This window comes from Lissotriton helveticus, chromosome 12 (assembly GCF_964261635.1).
Source record: "Lissotriton helveticus chromosome 12, aLisHel1.1, whole genome shotgun sequence".
NCBI classification, from domain to species: Eukaryota; Metazoa; Chordata; class Amphibia; order Caudata; family Salamandridae; genus Lissotriton; species Lissotriton helveticus.
The window spans coordinates 503,437,726-503,465,706 of NC_136073.1; the positions used below are offsets into that span (position 1 = coordinate 503,437,726).

Consider the following 27,981-nt stretch of genomic DNA (forward strand, 5'->3'; position numbering starts at 1 on the left):
GCGAGGACGCGCGTGGGACGTGCCGGGAGATGCCCGGGACAAGGGCGGGGCCGTCTGCGGCCATCCGAGGCCGGGCAGGGCCACCCTCCATATCAGTGAGTTTTGAAAAAGCGAGACATTTTTGTATTCCTCAGCAACTGTTTAATTTATTAATTTTACACGGTTCTTGCCCTCAGCTGTTGGCTGTGTAAATCTTCACTGCTCCAAAACAGTTCACCTTTTTCTCTAACAGTTACGGTGCGTCTAATTATGGCGCTTTGTACAAGGAATGGGAGGAAGTTTGCACAGGGCCGTGTTGGGGGGTCTGTGTCTGGTACTCTTGACGAGTTTATCTCCAGGGCAGCAAGTGTTTTGGAACATGAAATCGTTCTTACTGAAAAAAGGTTGTCCTTGGAGCTTTTGTCGAAAAGATCTTCTTTGGGAAAAATGATGGCAGCTGTATCCCCTGAGCAGCTGCATCAGATCGTTAGTGATCGTAGCCCGGACCGAAGCATGGAGAGGGGGGGGTAGTCACGCCTACCATTAGCACCTCACTGGACTCAACCTCAGACAGCATATCCTTACTAGGTATCAGACATCCCGAACCAACCCCCATCATTATCCCTAACCCGCCTCATGATTCCACACCATCAGTACCAAATAGGGGTAAGGTCAGTAAGTCTAAACCTACTATTGGCAAAAGAAAGCGTGGGGGAGGGATTCAAAAAGGCAGAAGTGCCCAAATTATTAAAACCACAAGCCCAACTCAGCCAATTCTCCCTATAGTACAACACCCATCGCCCACTAATGATTCTAGAACTAGGAACTCTATGCAAACACCCTGGCAGCCCGTAGCTAACCAACTTCCAAATGGTATTTTGGAAACACTAGAACACCTATTAAAATATCTATTGCTACCATTATTTGAGAGGGTTAAACAAATTTGTTAGAATGTAGGGAAGTTGGAAAGTGCTGTACTGGCCAACACGGCACTATTGGAAAAATCCTCACATGGCTCTGGGCCCCCTCTTCCCCCTCCTCCCTTGACGGACCCAAAGAGCCCCTCAAAAGCCATTTCTCACATCATACCAACTAGCCCAAATGTCCAACACCTCCCTATTGCCACCACAAAAGGCATAGCAAATACATCTGTTATTGGTCGCACTAGGGAGGAAGCAGAAACACTAGCCAAAGATGGTAGAAAGAAGCCGGCAACCTTAGATCATAGCTCAGAACCAAAATCTAGAGGGCATAACACTCCTCGGAAGGAGGGCAAGTTACTGAAGCCCACTTGTATCAATTTGCCTCCGGAGTCTGCCCCATACACGGTAATACTAACCGGCGTTCCAGAGATCCAACACAACAAGATTGAGTTACATAGAGAGCTTAAGAACGAGGTGTTTTTTTGGCTCAGTCGAAATAGATCTCTTCCACCCCACATGAACGCTGAAATTTTATTAGTAAGAAGGGTGAGCTGGCTGGGTAGTAGAACAAAGGACCTGGAGGGTGATTGTATAATCATACATTTTAAGGACCCTAGAGTGGTTACGCACATTTGTCATGACTTCGGGACGCGGGGTGCCAGCGGAATTCAATCTTTTGATCTGTGCTATTTTTACCCCAGATTCTTTCACGGAGAGACCCTTGCCCAGTATGATAGGTGGGAAACGATTCCTAGTCGCCCTTACGGAGCATTTAGCCACGAGTCACGTCTCCCCTTGACTAATAACTTCAAACCACTAAGCAGTTTGGAGTGGGTGGACTGACTGGGTACCAGTCAAAGGGGCATTAGTCTAGCCCTGCATACGGACAAAGGTTGTATAGCTTGGGTGGATAGCCTAAGTAGCAGCAGTATAAAGGGGGGGGATACCTGGTGTGGGCTGTGAGGTCTCAAACTTTGCCTCCACTCCCTACTCTGTACATCAAACAAGACCTGGTGCTTCGCCTGGTTTTGTTTCTATAGAGAGCTCTTCTGACCTAAACCCGCCCTGTAGAAGCCCATGAAACAAGTGGTAATGGCACATATGGGGGTGGACAAGATGACAAAAGGTGAGGATAGGAGTATTATTCATACGCCCCCCGAATTAGGGTGTTCCAAAAATGTCAATATCGGAGGTTCGGACTCCCTAACGGTCATGTCTCCCGTCCAAGTACCTATAGTAAGCAACAAATGCACGCTCACCTTGGTTTCCTGGAATATAGCAGGTCTAAGAATAGTAGAGTGGTCCGTCCTGGTGGAGAAATATGATGTATTGTTCTTCCAGGAGACATGGGCATTTGATCCTATCCTTCACCCTTGGTACGTAAAATTTTACAAAGCAGTAGTTAGAGGAGTTAAGGGTAGACCCTCTGGAGGCCTTAGCATATGGGTCAGACAAACAATCAACTGTAGACCCACTGAACTTGATGTTGATAGCCCAGACCTGCTAGCAATAAAGTTACATCTGCCAGACCGCGCAGACATCCTCATTGTAAATGTGTACAATAGAGGACAACCCGGCGGTCGTGGCACTGGCACTTTCCTAAAATTAGATAGTTTCCTGGACTCAGTTGGGTCTGATACCAACATTATAATTGCAGGGGACCTAAACTGCTCGTTTGAGCCTCTTTACACCGATGGGGAAATATTCCAGTCAGAAGAGGATGTTCAATGGACATCCCACCTCTTGACCTCATACCCATCAAGAAATGGACCGAATCTGCCTTACAGTGGATGGGCCTCTGTCTAGAGCGCGGCTTTAGGGTGGCAAATGGACGGACTGCCTCTGATAAAAAGGGTGGGGCAACTTTTGACAACGGCTTACATAAAAGTCGAATAGACTATGTCCTCATTAAAATAGAGTAGTGGCCTATCTTGGAGGACATGGTGATTTTGTCTCGTCCTAAGAGTGACCATAACCCCCTCGTAGTGAGCCTACACGTAAGCAGTGTCTGTAGGCGTAAAAACCAAACAGAGCTAGTCACTGCTGATGCCTTGCTTTCCAACGACTTACGTAGGGTGCGTTGGAAAAGGATTGCCACAGATCCCGGGGCGCTAGATGAGATTAGCCTAAAAGTAACGCAGACTCTGGAAGTTTTGCGTTCCCTCCCAACACTGGAAGACATCAATAGGGAGATAACCACACTCCACAAAGCTTTATTTAATGGCTTAAAATCTCATTTTTCTGAATCCAGCAAACCTAAGAATCCATCTGGGCAACCAAAGCGTAAACTATGGTAAAACAAGTCGTGCCGGGAATCCTATGGTAAACTGGCCTTAGCCATTAAATCCAAATCTTTGCTTGACATCAGAATAGCTAGGCTAAACTACCGCAAAGCTAGATCTCAGGCTAAACAAAATTGGGACAACCAATATTGGCAAGACCTTCTTGTTGCCAGCAAGTTAAGACATCTAACCAAGTTCTGGCACATAGTCAAATGGGTCAATAGTCACGACTCGCAGGTTTCCATAAATCATGTCCCGGCAGAAACCAGGGTTGAGCATTTTCCGTCCCAGTACGCTGGGCCGAACTTGATTGATGAAATATTCCCCTACGAACACAGCCATCCACCTACCACACACGGCTTAACATTTGATTGTAGAGAAGTTGAGGATGCACTAAGCAAGATCCCCTGTGGAAAGGCCCCGGGCATTGACTGTATCCCGGCAGACCTCTTCAAGCATGACCAAACCAACTGGGTACCCTACATAGCATTCCTGGGCAATGCAATAGCTAGGGGAGCCGCCATCCCAGACTCTTGGCATGGAGCTGAGATATTGCCAATATTCAAGAAGGGAGATCGCTCAAGCCCGGGTAATTACCGCCCAATCAGCTTGATTGACTCCATCCAAAAAATCGTCGCCAGGATGGTCCTGGCAAGAATTCAGAGTTGGATTGAGATGGAGGACATATTATCTCCCCTTTAGGCTGGGTTCAGATCATGTGTGAGTACCATTGATCAGGTCCTTAGGTTCCAACTGATTTATTGGAAGATAGTAAGCTTAGGCGGTGGCACCCTATTCGCCGCCTTTGTTGACCTTAAATCAGCATTTGACCTAGTTCCCAGGGCCAAATTATGGGGGGCTTTGACAAATTTGGGGATGCTCCGGAGCTCCTGAGAATCGTAATTAAGCTCCAAGCCGGCAAATTTGGCACAAGTTCGCTGGGGCAAGCAAGGGCAGGTCACAAACAGATTCACAGTGTCACGGGTGTCAGACAAGGGTGCGTCCTAGCACCAAGCTTGTTTTTGTTATTCATCAACAGGGTTGTGCAGTACTTTTCAACCTATCCGACAGACGCCCCTTCCCTGGGTGGTACCAAGTTCCCACTACTCATGTTTGCGGATGACACCCTTTTACTATCGCAGACACAAGTGGGCCTGCAGGCGGCCCTGCATAAGTTTGAAGAATTCTGCCAAGATCATGACCTAGAGGTTAATGTTACCAAAACTAAGTTCATGATTCTCTCCAGAGGTAGGCCAGTGGTTGGTCATGTCATGCTGAATAACACCAAGCTTGAGCAGACAAATGTCATGACCTATCTGGGGTTTGTCTTAGAGAGTAAACTTAGTTGGAAGCTCCAAATAGATACCCTATCTCTCAAATTTTCCCAGCTCTCAGGGTGTTTGGTCAAAGAACAGAGAATGTCCCAGACCAAAAGGATAGGTCCAGCCTTGAAGATCTATAACTCTAGAATAGGTTCAGCGATCCTGTACGGTGCGGACCTCTGGGGTTTTGCGGACCTAACTCCGTTGGTAAAAATACAAAATAAATTCCCTAGGAATCTTACTGGTCTTCCCTGCTCTAGCCCCATGAAACCGTTGCTAATGGATCTGGGTTGCCACTCCATAGATGACACTGCTTGTTTTAAACCAGTGGCTCTATGGAGGAGGATCTGGACCACCCCTGAACTAGCCCTATATGCTAAGGCAATTACGGATGTTAGATCAATTATGGTTCAAGCAAATCAGAATGCTCCTTGAGACCATGACCCCGTCAATAATACTTTTCCACCCAAAAAACGATTTAAAAGCCTATATTGGTCCACAATAAGCCAGAAACATATCAGACAACTGTCGTCTACCTCTTTGTCTGGTATGTTTCTGGAGCTTAAAGATGATCCTTTTTTAGAAGACTACTGGGATACCATCAGCCGGTCCAGCGACAGAAAACTTTATCATCAGCTAAGGGTCGGCAGCCTTCCTATCAGATCATTTACAAAAAATTGAAAGGGCCAGGAGTCTGAATTCTGTCGCTGGTGCACAGACCGTAGGGAAACCATGGGCCATTTATTCTTGAATGCCCGTCCTATGCCGCCCCTAGGGCCAAATGGCTCAAACCCATCTGCCACAATATGGGCACAAGTGTAGGGTCGGTTGCCCTAAGAATTTTGAGGTTTGATACAAGTTAACCAATTGTAATTGCTGTTGCAAAATTCCTAGGCTGGGTGTGGATTATCAGGGCCAAGCAGTAAGCAATGAAGCGACTCGATTTAGTCTGAGCTGGATCATTCAGATGTTTCTATAGACATCCACTTATTTTTAAATACAATCACGTCTTTTAAAACATTTATATAACTGTTTTTAAACTCCTTTATAAATTGTTGTAAGTCCTTTTATGATGTATTTTTTATGGTACCATCTTTTATGATGAAACAATTGATATTTTAAACTCCTTCATAAATTGTTGTATGTCTTTTCATGATGTATTTTTTATGGTACCGTCTTTTATGATGAAACAATCGAAATAAAGACATTTGAAATTTGAAATTTGCTAAGAAGTATCTTACCTGTTGCGATGAACAGCAGCACCAAACCACGACTTTTTCCTTTAAAATACAGCTCAAAATAACATCAGAAGTGTACAAAATATAGGTAGCAGTAGAAAACAATGGCAGCCTAGTAAAAGAATAAAAGACTATCTCCTTATAGGAATCAATGTGAAGAACATAACAATGTAATAACAATATTTCAGAAATTTGCAAAAAAATTATACAATATATAAAAAAAAAAGTAAAAATTATTTAAAAAAATGTAAAGTATATATAAATATTAGCATAACATATTTAAAATTATTTAATATATACTAAACATATTTATCTTAAACAACAGTTATAAAATATATATAAAAATGCTCAAGAAATGTGGAAACATTTGCAATATTTCAAAAAATATAATATGTAAAAAGTCATAAAAATTATTATTTTTTGTATTTGTTTTACAGCTATAAAATAACTTATGTATAAACATTTCTACTGATGTATTTAGTAAATGCATTTCACAACTACAAATTGTTATTTATTTCAAGATAAAAATGTAAAAAATATGTGTGTGTTTATTTTTATTGCATTCATTAATAAATAAATACAATTATAAAAATTCAGCTTTATATTCAGATAACAATGCAAAAAAAGTTACAAAGGTTTTAACACTAGTAAAATAACACTTACTATTCCCATTACACTACAAACAAACTAAACAAATGTGTTTCATTCTAAAGGGGTAGCATTTGCTATTCTCACTACACTATAAACCAACTCAAGAAAGGTCTTGGACACTAAAGGGGTCGCATTTACTATTCCCACCCCCATTATAAAAAAAACTCAGGGAAAGTGTTGAACACTAAAGGGGCAACATTTACTATTTTCACTCCAATCAAAACAAACTCAGGGAAGGTGTTGGACACTGTGGGCCTCATTTACAAGGCCATTGCGCTGCTGCTGTATCAATTATTTTGATGCACCAGCAGCGCAGTGTGCCTGTCCATATTTATAAGGCCACGTAAAGTAACGCTGAGTGACTTTTCATGGCGTTGTAAATATGGGCCCCTTTCACATTTTACTTTGTGTGAAACGAGCATTCCATGGGTGTTGATGTGACTTTTTACCACGCAATATCCATGGAACCTGACACATTCCCAGATGTACAAAGTTTTGTAAAGCTGGGAATGTTTCAGAATCCTACGCCTCCACATGGGGAGTCATAGCACTGGCGCAAGGAGAGGAAATACTTTTATTTCTCCTTGTCTTTTCCTCTTTCATTGCGAGCTGCATTCTGCAGCACATATACTAAGAAGAAAATGCTGCCATTTATAATTTTTGTCCAGGAAGGTGTTCCTTCCTCCATAAAAACAGTCAACCCACAATCCAGGTACCGTTGCAACATAAAAAACTCAGGGAAGCTGTTGGACCATAAAGGGATGACATTTACGAACCTGGTCTCCCAACCCAGGGACCAATACCTGCGGTTGTGCACTTGCCTGGCACGACAGGACTTCTGGGGACTCACACACTACCCCCTTGAGGGTGACACACAACTCATGTGTCCTGTGACAGTCTGCCTGGCGCAGGTCTCTCGACCCCTGTCCACCTGACAGCGCGGGAAGATCCCCCAGGACAGAAGTGAGGTCACCATGGTCACTCACTGGGGACTCAGCCCTTCTGACTGGTCCCTGACCCACTGGTTCTCCCACAGGGAACTCCTTCCCCCTCTCACCCCTCAGTCTGGACTTCTGTACCCTCCCAAATGGATCGGAACTGCCAGACACCAGAACGGATGGAGGCCTGGTTACAGGGACTCCCTGTTCACCAGACCCTAGGAGATCCTCCTCAAATAGCCTACTAGCACCTTCTAGGCCCCCAACCTGGTGTTCCCTTAAGGAACCCTCCAGGCCCGGAGACTGGGTTTCAGGCACCGTCCCACACTCACTCCTTCTCCACTGAGACCGGACATGAGCCCCTACACCCCTCTCACTACACTGGGACCTAACTGGGCTACACTGAACCTCTTCCACCTCACAGGTCTGGAAGATATCTAAGCCACTCCTTTTGGGATCACTCCCCAATGCCTCCTCAGACTTTCTGGAATCCACCAGGAGGTCTGCCTCCAACGCAAGCTCTCTGGGGTCAGAGAACTCACACTCCACCGGGTGTTGGCATAGCTCTGGAAAACAGGGACTTAAAATATGCTCTCCAACAAATGAATCACACAGTCCCCCACAGTTGTTAACCAAGCTACCCTTTGCCTCACCCTCCAGTGCCTCACACAAGTACCCCACACCACTCTCCTGAGACTGGAAAGACAGTATCTGACTGTCTCTGTCACACAACCCATACTCTTCTGGCTGGTCTTCACACGCACACACCAAGGTTTCCACCATGGGGGAACCCTTCTCCCTGTACCTCTCATCTAGAGTCAGTAGAGTGTCCCTCCCACCACTAGGAATATGGTCCCCTTTGCCAGTCCCCCAATCTACCTCAGGAACCCTGCATTCCACTGAAACTACATCATAAACCTGAACCCCCTGGTGTATGTCGACCCCCTCCCTCAAGTCAGGCACCACATCTCTGGGTGTTTGTACCTTTCTCTCAGCACTAGATATCATAACCATGCTGACACCATCTGAGCTGGACTCCACCTCCAACTCAGCAAAGCTCACCTCTTGAGCTACCCATGTTTCTTCTTCAGCTGAGACCCTCATGGCCTCAAGCCTCTTGAGCTCCAACTCAAGCTTCCTCATTCTTACTTCATGGGCCAAGGTCAATTTCAATTCCTCCAGGGCACAAGCATTTTTGCTCTCCTCCGCCGCCCTTTCCATTTGCTTCAGCTCCATTTCAAGCCTCAACATTTCTAACTTATGATCTCTAGCCCTTTGGTTTTCCTCCAACTCCTCTGGGGAAAAACTTTCAGCTGAATGGTTGCTGCCAGCCCTTGAGGCTGCTCTGGACACAGGCAGATCCTGTGGCCTGAAACCATTCCTTTGTGCATCCTCATCCACTTCTGCATAATCTGTCTCCCCAGCCTCTTTGGTCTCCCACCAGGTCCTTAAGGCCTCCTGTAGTTCATCCTTCTTGGAGCAGCGCTTCATGGGGCATCCAAAGTTCCTGCAGCACTGCCTGAGTTGACCTACTTTGTAATCACTTAACATTTCAATATCAAATTCCAGTTCTGCAACATCACTTGCTGGTTTACCATTCTGAGACACAAGGGTTGGATTCTTTCAGGGTTATGATGAAAAATAGACCCAAAAAAAAAAATGTAGTATGCGGTGGCGTAGTGGTCTGCACTCACTAGTGATGTACACTAATCACTGTGGGTCTAGTACAAATACAAGTTCAATTTCCCACCACTGACCAATAGTGTTAGAACTGGGGGTCTCTAGATGGCAGGGGTAGGAACCACTGTCCAAATAGGGACCCTTGCTTTTAGCCAGGGTAAGGAGGAAACCCTCTGAGATAACCCCAGCTCACCCTCTAGGTAGCTTGGCACGAGCAGTGTAGGCTACCCAGAGGCAATGTGTAAAGTATTTGTACCAACACTCACAGTAACACAGAGAAAACACAACAAACTGACTCCACAACAGTTTAGAAAAATAAAGGTATTTAATCTAAACTACACAAGACCAAAATGACAAAAATCCAACATACAAAGTTCAAGAATGTGGTTTCAAAAGAGTTCTTAAGGTTGCGATAAAATTCTTCAAGTTGCGATAAAATAATCCATAGATGCGTGAAAAGTTCACAGTTGCGTCGAGTTTAAACACAGTACCTTTTAGTTGCGACAAAGTTCCAAAAGCAGAAGCTGGTGCGGTGTAAAACAAGTGATGCATTGCTCCTGAGACCCTGGGGAGGCGTTTGGGACAGCCCCGCTGCAGCAGCGGGTATGTGGCGACGAATTCAGTCTGTATGGGGAGGAAGGCCACTTGTATGGATTCCGGTGCGGAGGTTCCGTAGGAAGTTTGTTCTTGCAAAAGGCACGATGCGACGATCTTTGGAGTTGCGACGATCTCCGGGGCGACGATGCACGGACCAGCGGTGATCTTCTCTCTCGCGGCTCCTCGACGCGATGGTTTCTGCAACGACACTCGCAGCGACGTGATGCTGTCCGCAAGCAAGCGGTGTGGCGATCTCACCCAGCGACGACAGGCTCTGCGACGACACGCACATCGATGTTAGACTTTCCCGCACCGGTCTAGTGTGTCCCGCAAACAAATGATGCGACGGCTCTGGCAGCGGCAACAGGCGCTGCGACGATCTCGGCCTTCGTAGGGGCGGGAATTTCCTCGCACTGTTGGGGATGCGCTCCACAGCGAGCGATGCGATAACTTTTCAATTGCAAAAGTCTCTCAAGCTTAGTTTCAAGCTTCCCAGCACAGGTACAACTCCCAGAGGCCCCACAACCGGAACAAGCACTCTAGGAAGGACAGAACTCTCTCAGCAGAGTTCAGGGAAGCTGGGGATAAAGTCCTTTTGTTCCTGGGACTTCAGAACAGAGAGCCAGCTCTCCTCAGGCCCTTGGAGATTCCTTCAAGCAAGGGGACACAGCACAAAGCAAAGTCCTTCCCCTCTCCTTGGCAGCAAAGCAACAGGTCAGTCCAGCAGAGCAACAGCAGGATTGTCGTCCTTCTTCAGTTTCAGCTTTCTCCTTGGCAGAGGTTTCTTCTTGATTCCAGGATGATCTAATTTTCTGTTGTCAGGGGTCCTGTACATATACCTCTAAAAGTCTTTTTTCTCTTTGTGCAAGTGGGCCCTGAGCCCGGTCTGAACCAGTTCTGGGTGTTGCTTGAGCACTTTATTTATTTATTTATTTATTTATTGGGCTTTTAAAGCGTGACAGCTACCCAAAAAGGGTTTTCCGGCGCTAGGAGATACTAAACCTCATGGGCAGGTCGATTTACTCAGGGGAAAGGCAGGAGCAAGTTACTGGTCAAAAAGCCAGGTCTTAATGGCTTTACGGAAGTGGATGTAGCGGGTTTCCAAGCGAAGATGCTGAGGGAGGGAGTTCCAGAGCTTGGGCCCCAATAGGGAGAAGGATCTTCCCCCCATCCTCACACGGCGTATTTTGGGCAAACAAAAGAGGCCTTGAGATGAAGATCTCAGGTACCGAGCCGGCGTGTAGGTTTGCACAAGGGTTTGTAGGTATCTGGGGGCATTGCCCCATTTTATTCTGTGCATAAGGCTAAGTGTTTTAAATTTGACCCTGTTTTAGATTCGTAGCCAGTGGAGTGCCTTTAGGTGACCGGACATGCGTTCCCTTCTGTGGCACTTGCAAAGCAGTCTTGCTGCGGCGTTCTGCACCAGTTGAAGGCGTCGCATGACTGCCTGTGATGACCCTAGGTAGAGGACATTCCCGTAGTCTAAACGGGAGGTGATCAATGCGTTGACCACAGTCTTTTGTGTGTCGTCAGGTAACATCCAAATGATTTTCCTGAGCCATCTCAGAATTGTGAAACAGGTGGATGTAAGGTTGGTGACTTGGGGCTCCATAGTTAGGCCATTGTCAATGATAATGCCTAGGTTTCCTACTTGTTGCGACGGGGTGGGTAGAGAGATCATTTCGGATGGCCAGTGTCTTGGGTTCCAGAGATTTTGGTTTGGACCCGGTATTAGAACCTCCGTTTTGCTGCCATTAAGTTTGAGCATATTGTCGCTCATCCAAGTGGCGATGTTCCTAAGACCTGACTGCAGGAGGGAGGAGGAGTCATGGTCTCCATTGGAGAGTGAAAAAACGATCTGTGAATCGTCGGATTAGGTAAACATATTTAAACCTGCTGCTTCGGCGATATGGGCGAGCGGGGTTAAGTATATGTTAAAAAGTAGGGGGCTCAACACAGAGCCCTGAGGCACTCCATAGGGGGATAGGTGGATATTTGAGACCACGGTACTGGAGGTGATTTGAAATGTCCTGCGTGTCAAGAAAGATGCCATCCAATCCAATGCATCGCCCCTAATGCCCACGGTGGAGAGAGAATTTAGCAGAATATTGTGGGAGATGGTGTCGAACGCTGCGCTGAGATCAAGTAAAATCAGCGCGGCGGAATCCCCTCTGTCGACCAGGAGGCGAAGATTTTCCATCAGCCCGAGCAGTGTCGTCTCTGTCGAGAAGCCAGGGCGGAAACCCGATTGGGAGGGGTGAAGTATGTTATTTGCCTCCGTAAATCTGGCGAGGTGTCCATGGACATGTTTCTCCAAGACTTTGGAGAAAACGGGTAGGAGAGATATTGGGGCCGATTCACAGAACTAACTTAAGACAAAATCCTAAACTTACTACTTTTGGTATTCACAGATGTTAGGATTTTGTCTTAAGTTAGACAGACTTAAGACAAACTTAAGACAAAATCCTAACTTAAGTCTGTCTTAAGTCTGTCTTAAGACAAACTTAAGACAAAATCCTAACATCTGTGAATACCAAAAGTAGTAAGTTTAGGATTTTGTCTTAAATTAGTTCTGTGAATCGGGCCCGTTGGGCGGAAATTGGCCAGGATTTTTGGATCTGCCGATGGTTTCTTGAGTAAGGGAGAAACCATGGCATGTTTCCAGATTGCTGGGACTTTTGCCGTAGAGAGGGAGAGATTCAGAGTTTGGCATATGACGAAGAGTTGTGAGGTGTCCAAGAGTCTGAGTACGGAAATCGGGAGGGGGTCGCTGGGAGAGCCAGTTTTTATTTTCCCTAAGATGTCTTGAAGACCATGGACGTTTATCTCGGGCCAGAATTTTAGTGGCTCGTAGGACAGGTATGGCTGAGGGGGGTTGGCCTCCTTGTTCAGGCCGGGATCCAAGTTCGTCGCTGTTTGTGCCAGGTGTTGTTTTACTATATCCTGGTATATGGTCTCAATCTTCTTTGTGAAGATCTGAGCCAGTTCTTCACATTGGACATTACTCAAAGGAAGGGGTTTGGCTGGTGTGTTAGAGCCCGCTAACTCTTTTACCAGATTGAACAGAGTTTTAGATTTATTTGTGGCTTCAGCAATAGATTTCGCTACGTAATTAGCTCTAGCCGTGGTACAGGCTTTGTGGTAGAGCTTGAGTTCGTTTCTGTAGATCGAGCTGGCTACAGGGGAGTAATCTTTCCTCCAAAAGCGTTCCAGACGTTTACACCTGGATTTCGCAGCCTTCAGTTGCTCGTTGTACCATAACGTTGGAGCGTTGTGGGATGTGAATTTTTTGCGAGCCACAGGAAGGCAAATGTCTAAGGCTCCTAGAAGCCATTTATTAATCTTGGTGGCTGCAATCTCTATGTCCTCAGAATCAAATATTTCACCCAGAGGAGCAGAGTCTAGGACGGACACGAAGTGATTTATGTCCAGTTTTTTCCAATTCCTTTTGCAGGACTGTCCTGTATTGCTAGACGGGCTAGGAGACGTTGGATCAGACACACTGAAATTAATTAGGAAGTGGTATGACCAGTGTAGGGGCAAAGCTGGATGGCAGTGCGACAGGGGAATGCTGGAAAAGATTGGGTCCAGGAGGTGACCCTCTTTATGTGTAGCTCCCGAGTTCCACAAAGAGAGGTTCATGGCAGCAAGGTCGTGAATTACATTTCTACCCGGTATGTTCAGTGTGTCGTCAAAGTGAACATTCAGGTCGCCTATGATGGATAAGTTGCTATAGTTCACCCGGACCGAAGCGGTCCAGTCCACCAGTTGAGTGGCCCAAGGTTGAATAGGGCCAGGTGGCCGGTAAATCAGTAGACCTGTGAAGGTGAAATTCGGGTGGAGTTGGAGTTTAAAAAGGGCCATCTCGCAGGCGTTTAAGGAAACCGGTTCCAAAGGCAATTGCAGCGATTTTTTGAAGATGACTGCTATGCCACCCCCTATTCCAGTGGTTCGGTCTTTTCTGGCGATGGCATAGTTTGGCAGTAGGGCTTCAGCGATATCTCGGCCCGAACTGGCATGTAGCCATGTCTCAGTGAGGAAAAGGGCATCCAGTGAGTTGTCGGACAGAAGGTCATAGATGTTTCTTTTGTGTTTACTGAGAGACTTGCAGTTAAGGCTGCCAAGTAGCCACGTGTGTACCGGTTTGCGGCCAGTAAAAACGGGCCGACAGAGCTGAGGGACCTCAAGTAGAAAGTTGCAGGCAGGGCACGAGATAGAATTGTGCCTGTCGTTAGGTAGGATCTTACAGTTTTGATTGACAGGGAGTCGTAAGGAGAGTAGCAAATCAGGCGCGTAGACCCTAACTGCAGGTGTATTTCCTCCAGGGGTCTCGGACCCTGGGCCAGTCCTGGCGCGGACGGGCGCAGACGGGCTTTCCTTTGGCTTTCCTTTGGCGCGCAAGTGGCGCGTCCGCTGCGCGTCCGGAAGATGCACATTATTTATGCGAGGTGAAAGACAGCAGTGGGGGGTGTGGCCTCACAAAAGGGGCATGGCCTGTGGGTTCGCCGGTGATGGCGGCAGTGGTGTTTGTTGTTGATCCCGCGGCAGCGCTGAGATCCGCTGCGCGGGCTTTTCAGGAGCGTGATTGAGCCCCGATACAAGTGAGGAATGGAGGTCAGGTACGATAAAAATACAACACAATCAGTGACACTCAAATATTAAAAATGCTTTTGTGGTCGTGCTCCCGGCTTCCGCCTCAGGAGATTTAGCTCTTTAAGTGGTGCTTGTAGTCAGCGTCCTTAAATAGTGTCGTCAGGGGGCGTGGCCTCACGAAAGGGGCGTGGCCTGTGGGTTCGCCGGTGATTGTTTACCTGGCTTCTCCTTTCCTTTCAGAGTGAAGGGCAGGGTCGTCAGCCGCCCAGCAGGAGGTGGAGCCAGCATTGTGGAAGGTAGGCACAGCCCTATTCAGGCCCAGGTGCTATCTCCTCCCACCACTCAAGTTGCAAATGCAGTCATTCAGCCTAGAGCTAACTCAGCCAGCCTCCTGGGGAATCCCCAGCCCCTGTCACTCCCAAACCAGACAATCAATACACAAACATGCCAAGGCACACAGAAGGGTCAGACAAGAGAACAGCAACTTTCTAAAAGTGCTCTTCTCAAACACTGGATTTAAAAACAACCTTTCCTAAAAGATGTGTTATTAAATTCTGAGTTCAGGGATACTAGACTCTTATGTCCTATCTTGTTCCTATGAGAAGAAATGCTGGTAGCCACTGTAGCCAGCATCCCCCATGTTAATCTATGGAGAAAGATAGCCTTACAATAGTGAAAACGAAAATGGCTGCCATTCACTACCAGAGCCTGTCACCTGCACCAGTACATGCTCTACCTTTCACATACACTGCACCCTGCCCAGGGGGGGTACCTTGGGCCTTCCATAGGGGTGACCAATGTGTACAAAAAGGGAAGGGATGGCCTGGTCAGTGGGGACACTGACCAGGAGGACATGGCAGTTCACAGACTGCAAGCAGGCACTGCGGTGGCAGGCCTGAGACACCATTTTAGGGCTACTCATGTAGGTGGCACAATCAGTGCAGCAGGCCCAATAGTAGCATTTATCATCACCAGCCCTGGCACACCCAGTGCACTTTACTAGGGACTTCATGGTGATACAAATATGCCAATCATGTAGATCCAATCAGAACAACAATTTACACAGAGAGCATATGCACTTTAGCACTGATCAGCAGTGGTAAAGTGCGCAGAGTCCTATTGCCAACAGCCACGGGTCAGGAAAAATAAGGGAGGAATAAGCAAAAAGTTTGGGGTTGACCCTGCAAAAAGGGCCAGTTCCAACAGTGACATTTACTATTCTCACTCCAATCTAAACAAACTCAGGGACGGTGTTGGACACTAAATGAGCGACATGTACTATTCCCACTCTAATATAAACTAACTCAAGGAAAGTGCTGGACACTAAAGGGGAAACATTTACTATTCTCACTCCAATCTGAACAAACTCATGGAACGTTTTGGATACTAAAGGGGCAACATTTACTAAACCAACTCAAATATAAACAAACTCAGAAAAGGTATTAAACACTAAAGGGGTGACGTATACTCTTCACACTGGACTACAAAGTAATTCAGTGAAGGTGTTGGAGACTAAAATGTAAACAAATTTGAAAAACACATACAATTTTGTTTTCAAAACACATATTTATTCAAAATAAAAAATACATATCTTGAACTAAAATAATATTTTTGACAAATACATTGAAAATATTTTATACTACACATTATGCAGTTATATTTTTTCCACTTTTTACAACACTTCAATGATTTCACACTTTATTTAAAGAAAATAGTAAATATCTAAATACAAATTTAAAATAATATACTTTTGATTTAAAACTCCACATTTATTTTTAAAATATTTTTTAATATTGTCAACACCTTGTATAAATATTTTTACAACAGTTCTAAATTTTGTTTTTACCAATACAACTATAAATATTTTACAAATACATTTAAAATTCAGGGCCTAATTACGATGTTCGTCAGAAAGGCTCCTTTCGGCATTCAGATTTTCCTGGCCCATGTGGGAACCCATGTTTCCAACTGACTAGGAACCTTTTCTGACAGACCGATTACAATAGAATGTGTAGGAAAGTAGGATCTGATTTGATGGTTACCCCCACTTTTTGCCTGGTGCTAAGCTGTTAATGACTAGTCAGACTGGGAATCTGCTAATCAGGACCCCAGTCTATCCGCTTTCTCCCTAATTTGTTATGTTCACTACTTAGGTACATCCCAGTTAAGATACAGGGGTACCCTTATAAGTCACTAGTATATGGTACTAAGGTACCCAGGACATTGGTACACCAGAGGTCTCCCATGGGCTGCAGCATGTATTATGCAACCCATAAGACAATATTCAAAATGGAACTACAGGTCGCCATTGCAGCCTGTGTAAGTTGGCGCTAGCACGACTTACTAAAGATATGAGTCTCCTATATCTTGGGTCAAAGTGTAGTGTAGTTCCTATCATCCCAATAGGCTCTGCGCATTGGAATAATACCTACAATAGTAAAGGCCTAGACCAGACGTTAACTAGGTCTACTACTGTCGATACTAGACTTAAAGTTTTGGGTTTGCCAGCTTAGCTCAGAGTTCACTAGAAACTTTCTCGAATGTTCAGGAAAGAATTAACTCCCCTGATTAGACAAGAAGGGATTTAGTGTCTGACAACCATAGAACATGACAACTTTGCTCTCCCCTAATCAAGAGTATATCTCGAGAGTCGTGTGAACAAAAGGCAATTTATTTTACTCAGTCAGTACGTGCATTCTTAGTCTCATCAGAATGTAGAGAAAAGGAAGAGACGGGCGTGTTCAATAAAAAGGTGTTATTTATTGATCAGTCTCTTTTCTCATACAAGAGAAATGGATCGATATTATTGCAATACTTATAGTTAAGTAAAGTGCATACATTAAAAGCAATAGTATAAAATAATACTGTAAAAACATTGATATGGTTTCTAAGCCATATGATGTTTTAAAATGAATAAAATATATCACATACACATATACATTTGACTAAACGTACTCAACTGGTGTTTCTAAATACGCCTACCCCGTGTACCTGACCTAAGCCTAATACGTGGGCGGGAATAGAAAGTTACAGTTTAAGTTAAGTTTGTTTTTGCCAAGTGAATAACTAAAGAATTCTCTGTGAGGGGTTATTCAGTTCTGTACCTGGAAGTTAGGATGAATGAGGGATGGTATCTCTCTCTCTGGTCTCGATATTCCAGGCTGCCTGCGAGGGCTGCCCAGAAACGCCGGGGCTGGAATTCTCGGCAGGAGAAAGCAGCGCGTCTCAGCGCGTCAGGAAGGCGGGGCTGCGCCAGCGGGGTCTGCTCTGCTCTTCGCTTCGGCAAGTATGGCTGCTCCGTCTCGTCACCACGCGTGTGTTTGCATAGGGCAATATCGGTAATATTTATACCTTTAAGGTGCCGAGATTGACGTAAGGATGGACATAGATACGTCAATAAGGATGTCATACGACTTGCTCGTTAGCACATTCTTTTACTGAAGTTCTCGGTGAAATCAAAACAATGGCCGCAGGGTTTTGCCCAGGTTGTCATAGGTTTGATTTGTTATGAGAACTCCGTATGCCTTATCAGGGGCTGGAGGAATATCGCTTGTCTAATTAGATCGCAAGCGTTATGACCTAATCAGATAACACGTTCCTGTGCCGTACTGTGACTGCGTCATATAACGGTATCTGCATCATGGGGATTTTCTGCCTCATGGGCTGATTACTAGTTAACTTGTTAGTTTACTAACCAGAATAGGGTCAGGAATAGGGGGATCGATTCAGGACCTATAGGAATACATCACACCCACTCCACGCTAACTATGGTCATATTTACTAATCTAGGCATAGTATAACACAGTCCAACATACTACAGAGTATAGTGTATACCTTACCACCCCAAAATACATAAATGCATTTTGAAATTTTTCAAATATACGGAAAAAATTGCAGTCATATGTATTGTATGCACTCAAGCTGTATAATTATGCCAAAGTAATCGCATTTGTATACATTATTGCTATTTGGTATATGAGAATTACACATGAAATGGCTCTTAATACAGAAAAAAGGTTCGAGACCATTCCATCACATAATAAAGTATTTGTGAACATACCTGCGGGTAGCTAATGTCTATAAGCTATGTCTATAAGCTATCTAAAATTTAGAAACCTTAGTTCTTTAAGAATAGTTCTTACTTTAAGCAGAAGATAGTGTCCCGAAAAATATGAAAAATTATTTGGGGGCTGCTGAAAAATTGCTGTCCGTGAACTGGAGGAAAGATTGTTCATGTGACTTTATTTTTAAAGTTGAAGGCCGAATTCAGGGAACGCCGTGTGCGAGCTTGTTCAAAAGTCTCTATTTCTGCTCTGGTGAGAACATCATATCATTTAGGCTTTCGAAAAAACTTTCAACAGCTTCCTGGGAAAGTTCCACTAACTCGGAAATAGGTGTAATCATTCATTCGTGCGCATGATTGTCTCCATTGACATTCTGATTTGCATTGCTGACAGAAGGTCGTACCTGTTCGATGCTGCTTTCATCTTGAACTTCACTACCCATCAATCGTAGTGGTGAAGCTTCCACGAATGCCGTCATCAGGATTGGTAGCCTTTGAGGGCAGCACAAAGCATGAACCTTGATCGGGCTCAACAATGTTTCTGCATCCATTGGCGCATCCGATTGTAGCGTTGATCGGTAGCGCTGAGCAGTCGCCTTTTGATGACGTTTTCACCGCCACCACTGTTTCACCGTCAATGTATTTTAATGTACGCTTTTTTCGAACTACGGGAGCCGATTTAGTGGCTGCCGCTGTGGCTGTCTCAGCCAATGAATTCCCTGCAACGTGAACGCCATCACGCTGATGACTCAGTGAGTGTGTCACGTGAGTCTTTGGTAGTTCTTTTTGTAAAAGAGCTATTTGTTCCCAGAGCAGTTTCTGCTTTATTGGTGCATCTGTGTCATCTTTGTAACCGTTTTGAATCCATGTCTGCAAATCCTTGTTATATGATTTGACGCAGTAATATGAATCTGACACTATAAGTGTCGGGAATTCGCGATCCGCATTATCTAGCGCCATTTTCAAAGCTACTATCTCAGTTTGTTGTTCTGAATTAGTCTCTACTGAGTGTGTTTTTGTTAATAGAGGTTTTAGTTTACCTCCGCGCCACACTTCTTTTGTAATCCCACATGTGGGGTTGTATGCTTGTTCTCCCCAAACGGGAGGTTGAGCATGTCCGTCTGTATAAATCACACAGGCGTAATGTCGTAAAGGCAGAATGTCGATTGGCAGAGGGAATGTTCTTTCATATTCTAGATTTTCCAACTCTTCTAGTTCTGGATCAAGGTAATAGTATACTTTGTCCGTTGTGATTGAATTCACCCATTGTATCCACTTTGGATTCAATGTTGTTGTTGGTAAATTACACGGTGTTGTCAGTGCCTCAAAGGCTGATTCTGCTGTTCTGACTGTGACATGTCTACCGTCAGCTTGATCTTTTTCTCTAGCTATTGCGGTTTGAACAGCATGAACAATTTTTTCTTTGTTGCTGAATTTCTGTTCAGCTTCTGTGTACAAGTGTGATTTGAATGCAATTGGTACCTTTTCTCCCTCATTAGAGGTCAGGTATGTGAATCCGCATCTCCCTGGGATGACTCGAATCACAAGATTGCGTGTGTTATCACGTGTTTCTAATTTTGTTTTAATTAGCATGTCTGTTTGTAAGGATCTCAGAATTTCTGTGTGTATTTGAGTCCAATTGGTTCTTTTAAAATCTGGTTTTATCAGATCATAAAGGGGTTTCACCCTTTCTGCGTAATTTGCAATGTATGTTCTTCCGAAATTTAGGAAGCCTAGAATCGACTGTAGGTTTTTTAGTGTTCTAGGTGCTTGGATTACGGCACATTTCTCTAGGAAATTGTCAGCCAGGCTTTTGCCTTCGCTTGATAACTCATATCCTAAGAATAGGACTGTCAGATGGGCAATTCTGGATTTTTTAAAGTTGAATTTGTAACCCTCTGCTGCGAACCCAAGTATTATGGTGTTCACTCTCTTCAAGTGAGTCTCCAAGTCATCATCTGTTAAGTAAATGTCATCGACATAAGATAATGCTTCATCGTCATATAGTTGTAGTAATTCTGTTACTCTCGCTGAGAATACTCCCGGGCTGTTCTTGTACCCCTGGGCTAACCGACAGAATTGTTTTTGAGTGCCATTTATTGAGAATGCAGTTAAATATCTGCTCTCTGGTGCTATGTTTTGACAAAAGAATCCATTAGAGATGTCCAAGGTTGTTTTGTATTTTTTGCGCACTATGTTATTCATTAGTGCAGCACTGTGTGAGTTTTGCACTGCAAAAGTTTTGCAACATGTGTTAAGGTGTCGGTAATCCAAAACTAGACGATATGAATTGTCTGGTTTGGAGACCGGAAACAAAGGGTTGTTCATTTGTGAGGTGCAAGTTTCAATCACCCCCTGGTATTCTAGCTGATCTAGTATTTCACTTACCTGTTTTTTAGCTTCTTGCTTAATTGGGTACTGTCTTTGTGCAGTAGGTTGTGATTTTAACTGGATTTTGTGAGGAGGAGAGTCCTCATCCCATCCCACGTGATTTTTATATAAAGCAGGAGCTAGAGCCACTGCCCATTTCCTGGCAAGTGTGTACTTTTTATGAATTGGAATATGATTTGAGAAGGCAGGCATAATTACTTCTTCGCCATGAGGGCACTCCCTTACAAACTCTGGTGGCCAGTCTTTTTCAGCTAGAAGGATATCATAGCCCTTGGAGAGATTATCCCAAAATAGTCCCCTTATTTTCCTAGTCTTATCTCCCTCTATACGCAATGTTATTTCGTATATTTTGTGAGGTTTGCTAACTCTGGTGTCCGCAGTTTCCACTTGAAGATATTCATTCATGTCCACTGTCTCCAGATGATTCATAAGGACTTTGCGAGCTATGCTCACTTCTGCTGCGCTGTCTAGCATTGTCTGAGCCCATTCCCCGTTTTTCAGTTGTGTCCTCAGTATTCTCGGCATTGTTAACTACCTTGATACTGGCTACCTTCTTTTTTGGAAATTGTAATTTCTTTTTTAGCTGAGCAGGTTCCTTGTCTTTGGACTTGGCGTGCTCTTCTCTTTGTTCTGATCGTCCTCTTCTTTCCGATTTCTGCGAGGAAGTCTGAAAAGATTGAGAGGGACGTGTATCAATGTCTTGATATCTATCAGGCTTTTTTATATTATCCCTATTTCTAAGGTTATATCTATTCCCAGAGGGGTCACTTTGTGGTGACCTGTGTCTCTGGTTCGGAGATTTTTCTCTTCGCCTAGGAGACCTTCCTCTGGACTGGAATTTCTTTTCTTTAGGATTGGATTGTTTGTTTCCATCCCAGTTCTTTTTTGGTGATGTAGATTTATTGTTATAAAATATTTTTTCAGGACTTTCAATCAGTTGTGGTTTTACTGGTATCCCACCTAAACTATCTCTGCCTAGTTCCTCATAGGATTTTTCTATGATTCTGGCTATTTCAGCTTGTTGGTCTGCTATATCTGTCTCTTTTAACCTCTGGCGGATCGCCACGTTTGCTGCTTCTCCTTTTATGTTGGCTAATAGTCTAGCCGAGACCTGCTTGAAGTCTTTCAGTAATTTCATACCAAGAGTTAAAGCGGGTTCTGGACCATATTCATCTTGAATTTGTTTTAGCACATCTGGTATTACCGAAATGGATGGAACACCGTGCGTTTTTGTGTAGATGGAAGCAAAGACTGTACCCCAAGTGTCACAGTCATCTATGTGTGGTGCGATTCCCATTGGGAGACAGATAGTCAGAATCCTGTGTTTTTCTAATGGAGTGGTGTCAGGAAACACCGCCTCTATTTGGGTGATTTTCTGTGCCAACCAGAATGGTATTTGTTCCCGTTTAGCCGGTACCTTCCCTAGACAGGACTGGATGTTCTGTGGTGTAATTTTATTTGTGTTCCCCTGGTGAGGGGTCAGCTGTGGAAGTTTAATCGCTGGCTGAATTGTTGAAGTCCGCATCACATATTGGACTAATTGTCTATGTATTTTTATTAATTGTTTTAGCTGTGTTAACAGCTCTGCTGCAGACATCCCTTCGATGTCTGGATGTGGTGTGTATCCGGCTAGGACCGGCCACGTTGCTCCTGGTCTACCTAAAGGACCGAGCCTGGTGATGTGATTGTTATGTTTTAGGGCGCCATCAAATAAGAGCAGGTGCTCTTGAAATTTGAGTGGTACTTCCACCTCCTCGAAAGGAGTGTACGTTTCAGGAGGTTCCTCTATTTTGTAATAGTGGAAGTACTTTGTTACAGCATTTGCTGCTGGAAAATGTATCCATGAATAGTATACCTCTGTCTGCCGATATTCGTGTGCCTCAATTACGAATATGACTGTGCCACCTCTAGGTGTCAGTCCATTTTCTATACGTTTTAAAGTTATAGATCTCCTTTTGATGACCGGGATGAGTATTATATCCTCGTCTGCTGCCTGCATGGTAGCGTCAGCTGCTGCGAGTTCAGTTGCTAATCTAACTGCCTCTCTTTCATCCTCATTGTCTGACATTTTTCTGTCCAAAAGGTTATTTTGTTTGTTTGCAGATCAGGTTTCTTGTGGAAACAAAGATTAGATGCACAATATTTTGGAACTGTGTATCCTTCAACGTTGACTATACCAAGAACCATACATAGGAGTTCCCTCCTGCGAGGTCTAGCGGATATTACCTTTCACCCACTCCAGACGTCTTTGGAGTATTATGGGAAAAGGGGTCTGAGTGAGAAAGCACGACTGAGTTACTCTAAATGTCTTACGTTAGTTGTATCGCCCTTTCCAAACGCGTTGGGCGCCATGTAGTGTAGTTCCTATCATCCCAATAGGCTCTGCGCATTGGAATAATACCTACAATAGTAAAGGCCTAGACCAGACGTTAACTAGGTCTACTACTGTTGATACTAGACTTAAAGTTTTGGGTTTGCCAGCTTAGCTCAGAGTTCACTAGAAACTTTCTCGAATGTTCAGGAAAGAATTAACTCCCCTGATTAGACAAGAAGGGATTTAGTTTCTGACAACCAAAGAACATGACAACTTTGCTCTCCCCTAATCAAGAGTATATCTCGAGAGTCGTGTGAACAAAAGGCAATTTATTTTACTCAGTCAGTACGTGCATTCTTAGTCTCATCAGAATGTAGAGAAAAGGAAGAGACGGGCGTGTTCAATAAAAAGGTGTTATTTATTGATCAGTCTCTTTTCTCATACAAGAGAAATGGATCGATATTATTGCAATACTTATAGTTAAGTAAAGTGCATACATTAAAAGCAATAGTATAAAATAATACTGTAAAAACATTGATATGGTTTCTAAGCCATATGATGTTTTAAAATGAATAAAATATATTACATACACATATACATTTGACTAAACGTACTCAACTGGTGTTTCTAAATACGCCTACCCCCTGTACCTGACCTAAGCCTAATACGTGGGCGGGAATAGAAAGTTACAGTTTAAGTTAAGTTTGTTTTTGCCAAGTGAATAACTAAAGAATTCTCTGTGAGGGGTTATTCAGTTCTGTACCTGGAAGTTAGGATGAATGAGGGATGGTATCTCTCTCTCTGGTCTCGATATTCCAGGCTGCCTGCGAGGGCTGCCCAGAAACGCCGGGGCTGGAATTCTCGGCAGGAGAAAGCAGCGCGTCTCAGCGCGTCAGGAAGGCGGGGCTGCGCCAGCGGGGTCTGCTCTGCTCTTCGCTTCGGCAAGTATGGCTGCTCCGTCTTGTCACCACGCGTGTGTTTGCATAGGGCAATATCGGTAATATTTATACCTTTAAGGTGCCGAGATTGACGTAAGGATGGACATAGATACGTCAATAAGGATGTCATACGACTTGCTCGTTAGCACATTCTTTTACTGAAGTTCTCGGTGAAATCAAAACAATGGCTGCAGGGTTTTGCCCAGGTTGTCATAGGTTTGATTTGTTATGAGAACTCCGTATGCCTTATCAGGGGCTGGAGGAATATCGCTTGTCTAATTAGATCGCAAGCGTTATGACCTAATCAGATAACACGTTCCTGTGCCGTAGTGTGACTGCGTCAGATAACGGTATCTGCATCATGGGGATTTTCTGCCTCATGGGCTGATTACTAGTTAACTTGTTAGTTTACTAACCAGAATAGGGTCAGGAATAGGGGGATCGATTCAGGACCTATAGGAATACATCACAAAAGCACTTAACACCTATAAGTCACCCCTTTAGCAGACCTTTGCAATCCTAAAGGCACGGTATGTGGGTCTAAGCGAGAGGGTGCTCCCTGCATGTGCAGGACACCCCTAAAACCTATGGAGTCCATTCTCCCGGGTTGTCAGTGAAGCAGCAATATACTGTTTAGAGGGGCACCGCGTAGTTAAGCGGTGGCCTTCTCGAAACTGGCTGCAACGAATCCTATCATTTTTGATATCGAACATGTTGGAATCAGAGGTATGATTCCAAGCACTGGAAGAGCCCTCCGTTAGGCTCTCCGTGTTCCCGGTGCCCGCCATCTAGTCCCAAACAGCACAAAATGAATGCTGCCAACCAGAGACACATTTCTGCCCGCCTTCTGCTGAGCTAAGCTCGAGCAGGGGAAGACAGAACAATAGGCATCCTATCACAGGGAGGTGTGACCACCTCCCAGACACAATTTAGTGTATTGGGACCAGGTGGGTGTGCTTGCCAGCACCACTAAGTCAGCATGAGGGGCACGTTTGGAGTCTCCGTGCATAGTCCAGTTCAAACCAGTTCTGGGAGCCGCTGGCTCCTGCACGATACTGGACAAAGGACACAGGATTAACCTCCCCCCTGTCTGGACACTCCCCTGGGAGGGTCCCCTGAGTCTTCCCAACCCTTTCCCTAGGGTACTTAATGGCTTACCTGGGGGTAGGTCCCTAGATTCATTGTGGGATAAGATTCAGCTCAGACACCACTTTTTCTCCCATCGGGGCACTCTTGACTTCACTGGACTTCGTTTGGGCCCGAATTTGTCTCCCTTTCAGTCTGCTGCATCGTCTGTGCCTGTGCAGCATCAAAGACACTTGAATGAATCTCCCTTGGAGTGAAGGAGTCACTCCCCTGCATTCACAGGCATCGCAACTAAGTCAACAGGTCTGCTGATCCTGAGTTCCCCTGGTCTCCGAAAGGTTCTGTAACACAGGTAGTGTTTTGCCAAAGCACCCAATGCCTGCCCTGCTTTCTTAATAAGTTTGAGGCCAGTATCCCTCGTGGGAGCTGTAATAACCGAACCTCGGGGCACTGCATCAACTTGAAGTTACAAAGGCTTGTTGACTTCCTTCCAAGAAGATCTGCAGGGCAAGTAGCCCCAACCTCGTACTAAAAAATAAATATTTTAAAAATTAAAATGATAAAATAAGATTAATACATACTGTTTTTTAAAAAAACACCCTTATCCCATATAAACCCAACATCTCTCTACAAAAAACATCTAAAATGAAAAGAATTGATAAAATAAATATTACCTTAATATTAACACATATTTTTAAATATCTCCCCACCCTGACCCCATATAAACCTATTAGCCAGCTACTAAAACATCTATTTCTACATACCAAATACAACACTAGTGCAATTTAACTTATAAAGATTTTTTTTATATATATACATAATATTAAAACATTAAATAACATAAAACATTATTAAGAAAATATAGGATAAAATATGCAATATGTAACACACTATTTATCACTAAAAATGATCGAATTACCAACGATATTAACTACACCAAAATTAAATAAATTGATAATTTGAACCACATCTAAAACTATATTTCAGACAATGATATTAGGAACGATATTAATGTCTCAGTATTCTTGACACTATATTTATGTAACACAATAATTGGAGTTTGTCCAAATATCATGTACGAGCACGAGTCAACAGTAGCTCCATGGAGTGAGGCTCGTATACATTAAAGGATGACCCATGTCAATGCCTTACCACCTTCTTATGCAGATACCAGAGGCATCTGCAGACTTCAGTCATCCCGGCAATGCCACCACTACTGGATCTAATGTTGCTAAAAAAGAATGTCACAGGTCTACGAGCACTTCCATGTGTTCATGTCAGCACTGAGGGCCTGATTATGAGTTTGACGGTAAATTAGAGGGACCGCCATACCCCGCCCCACTCCCACACTGCTAAACCTGTGCGTGCACGGCCCACAAAATTATGACTTCTTTTGTCACTTGTGGGCGGTTTTTTGTTGGTGCCTTTGAAATAGGCACCACAATGGGAAAGTCAAAGGCAGTACCTGCATGGCATGGACTGGTGCACTAAATGCCCTGCAGGTATTGAGGTGCATTCACCCAAGTATGCATCCCATGGCCCTGAGGCAACAGTGGACCCTGTAGGGCACCCTTTGTTTCCTTTATGCCACAGTTTTTATGGAGTAGGAACCGCCATGAAACCCGTAAATTGCTTGGTGGGACTGCTGCATACTGTGGCCCAAAGACAGTCACACAACCGCCAGTAATTTCTGATCCCTGGTGGTAGTGGCGTTGCAATGGCGGTCCAAATGCCCTAGTTGTAAAAGGTAACCCTGGACGGAGTAAGCAGAGTGGTGGTCCGCGGAGTTCCAGGAAGTTAAAAAAGACTCCGCTCCACCCCAGCCCCACAAATGTTTTTTTTTAAAACCCACCTACCTTCTCTTCTGTCATCTGTGGGCTGCCCTCCTCCACGCTGCAGTGTCTCCTTCTTTATGACATCCTCCTCTTTTTGCACATGCATAGTCACGCAAGACGTAGTAAGTAGGGGGACGTGAAACGGAGGACAATGGCAGGAAGGAGACACTGGGGCGAGGAGGCGTGCAGCCTGCAGATGACAGAAGAGAAGATAAGTGGTTTAAAAAAAAATCTTTTGCAGGGAGCTGACTCAGCTGAGGGGCGTACTCTGCTCCGCCATGGAGTCTGAGCTTTGCCGCAACTCTGCATGCCCAGCGGAGCACGGAATTTATAAAACTCTGTGTCACGGGGTCATGGGATCGCCCGAAGTATACCCGGTGACTGACTGTCAGTCTCCTTCGCAGGATTGGAGCGGGCCTTTTAACGAGGGCATGGACTTTCCTGAGCCGAGGCCTGCCCCCATGACGACAGCGCTTGTCGGCCTATTCCAGATGACTACGTCGGAGAAAAGGACGGATGCGGAAGAAACAGAGGTAGCAGCTGGGAACAGAGGCGAGGAAAGACGGAGAGAAAGCCGGTCGGAGTGGAGACTCATCAAGAACACGGAGGAACCCCCTAACCGCAAAGAAAACCCGAGGCAACCATCGGAAGGAGAGCCGGGAGGCCACCGACAACACGCTTCGACAAACCACACTCAGGGAGACAGGTGGCTAAGCCAGGTATGGAGAAAACTCCGGGGCCTCTTCTATCTTAAGGGTGGGAGCGGGTAACTTCTAGGGGGCAGTTTTTCAGTGTTGCAGAGTACTCAACCACGTTTTTTTTATTTTAATCACGACACGCCTTGTGGTGCGAGGACTTGCTGCCTGTCCCGACTATTTTGTGCTTATACTGGTGGTGGCTGTTCTCACAAACGTTAGCCGCACTTCCTTTCCCATATCATTTGTAGTATTTAGAGCGGTCATCTAAATACTACCTATCCTTTGTTTTTTCTTAGGGGCACGACCGGTGACGAGAACCGAAGACTCCGGAGGACCGGAACAAGGAAGGACGGCAGGATACCATCAGACCAGCGTTGCCAAGACGGACTCTGTTTTCCAATCAAGTCCCAACATCCTGCGAACCTCAAATAAACCTTTTTCTTTGTACAGATC

At 44.8% G+C, this 27,981-nt stretch overlaps 1 long non-coding RNA gene across 1 annotated transcript; it reads left to right on the forward strand.

The window, feature by feature from the left end:
* On the forward strand, positions 1-27,952 carry LOC144799145 (uncharacterized). The gene is made up of 3 exons (XR_013603763.1): positions 1-95; positions 27,235-27,549; positions 27,825-27,952. It is a non-coding gene; the product is annotated as an uncharacterized LOC144799145 (long non-coding RNA).
* The last annotated feature ends 29 nt before the right edge of the window (positions 27,953-27,981 follow it).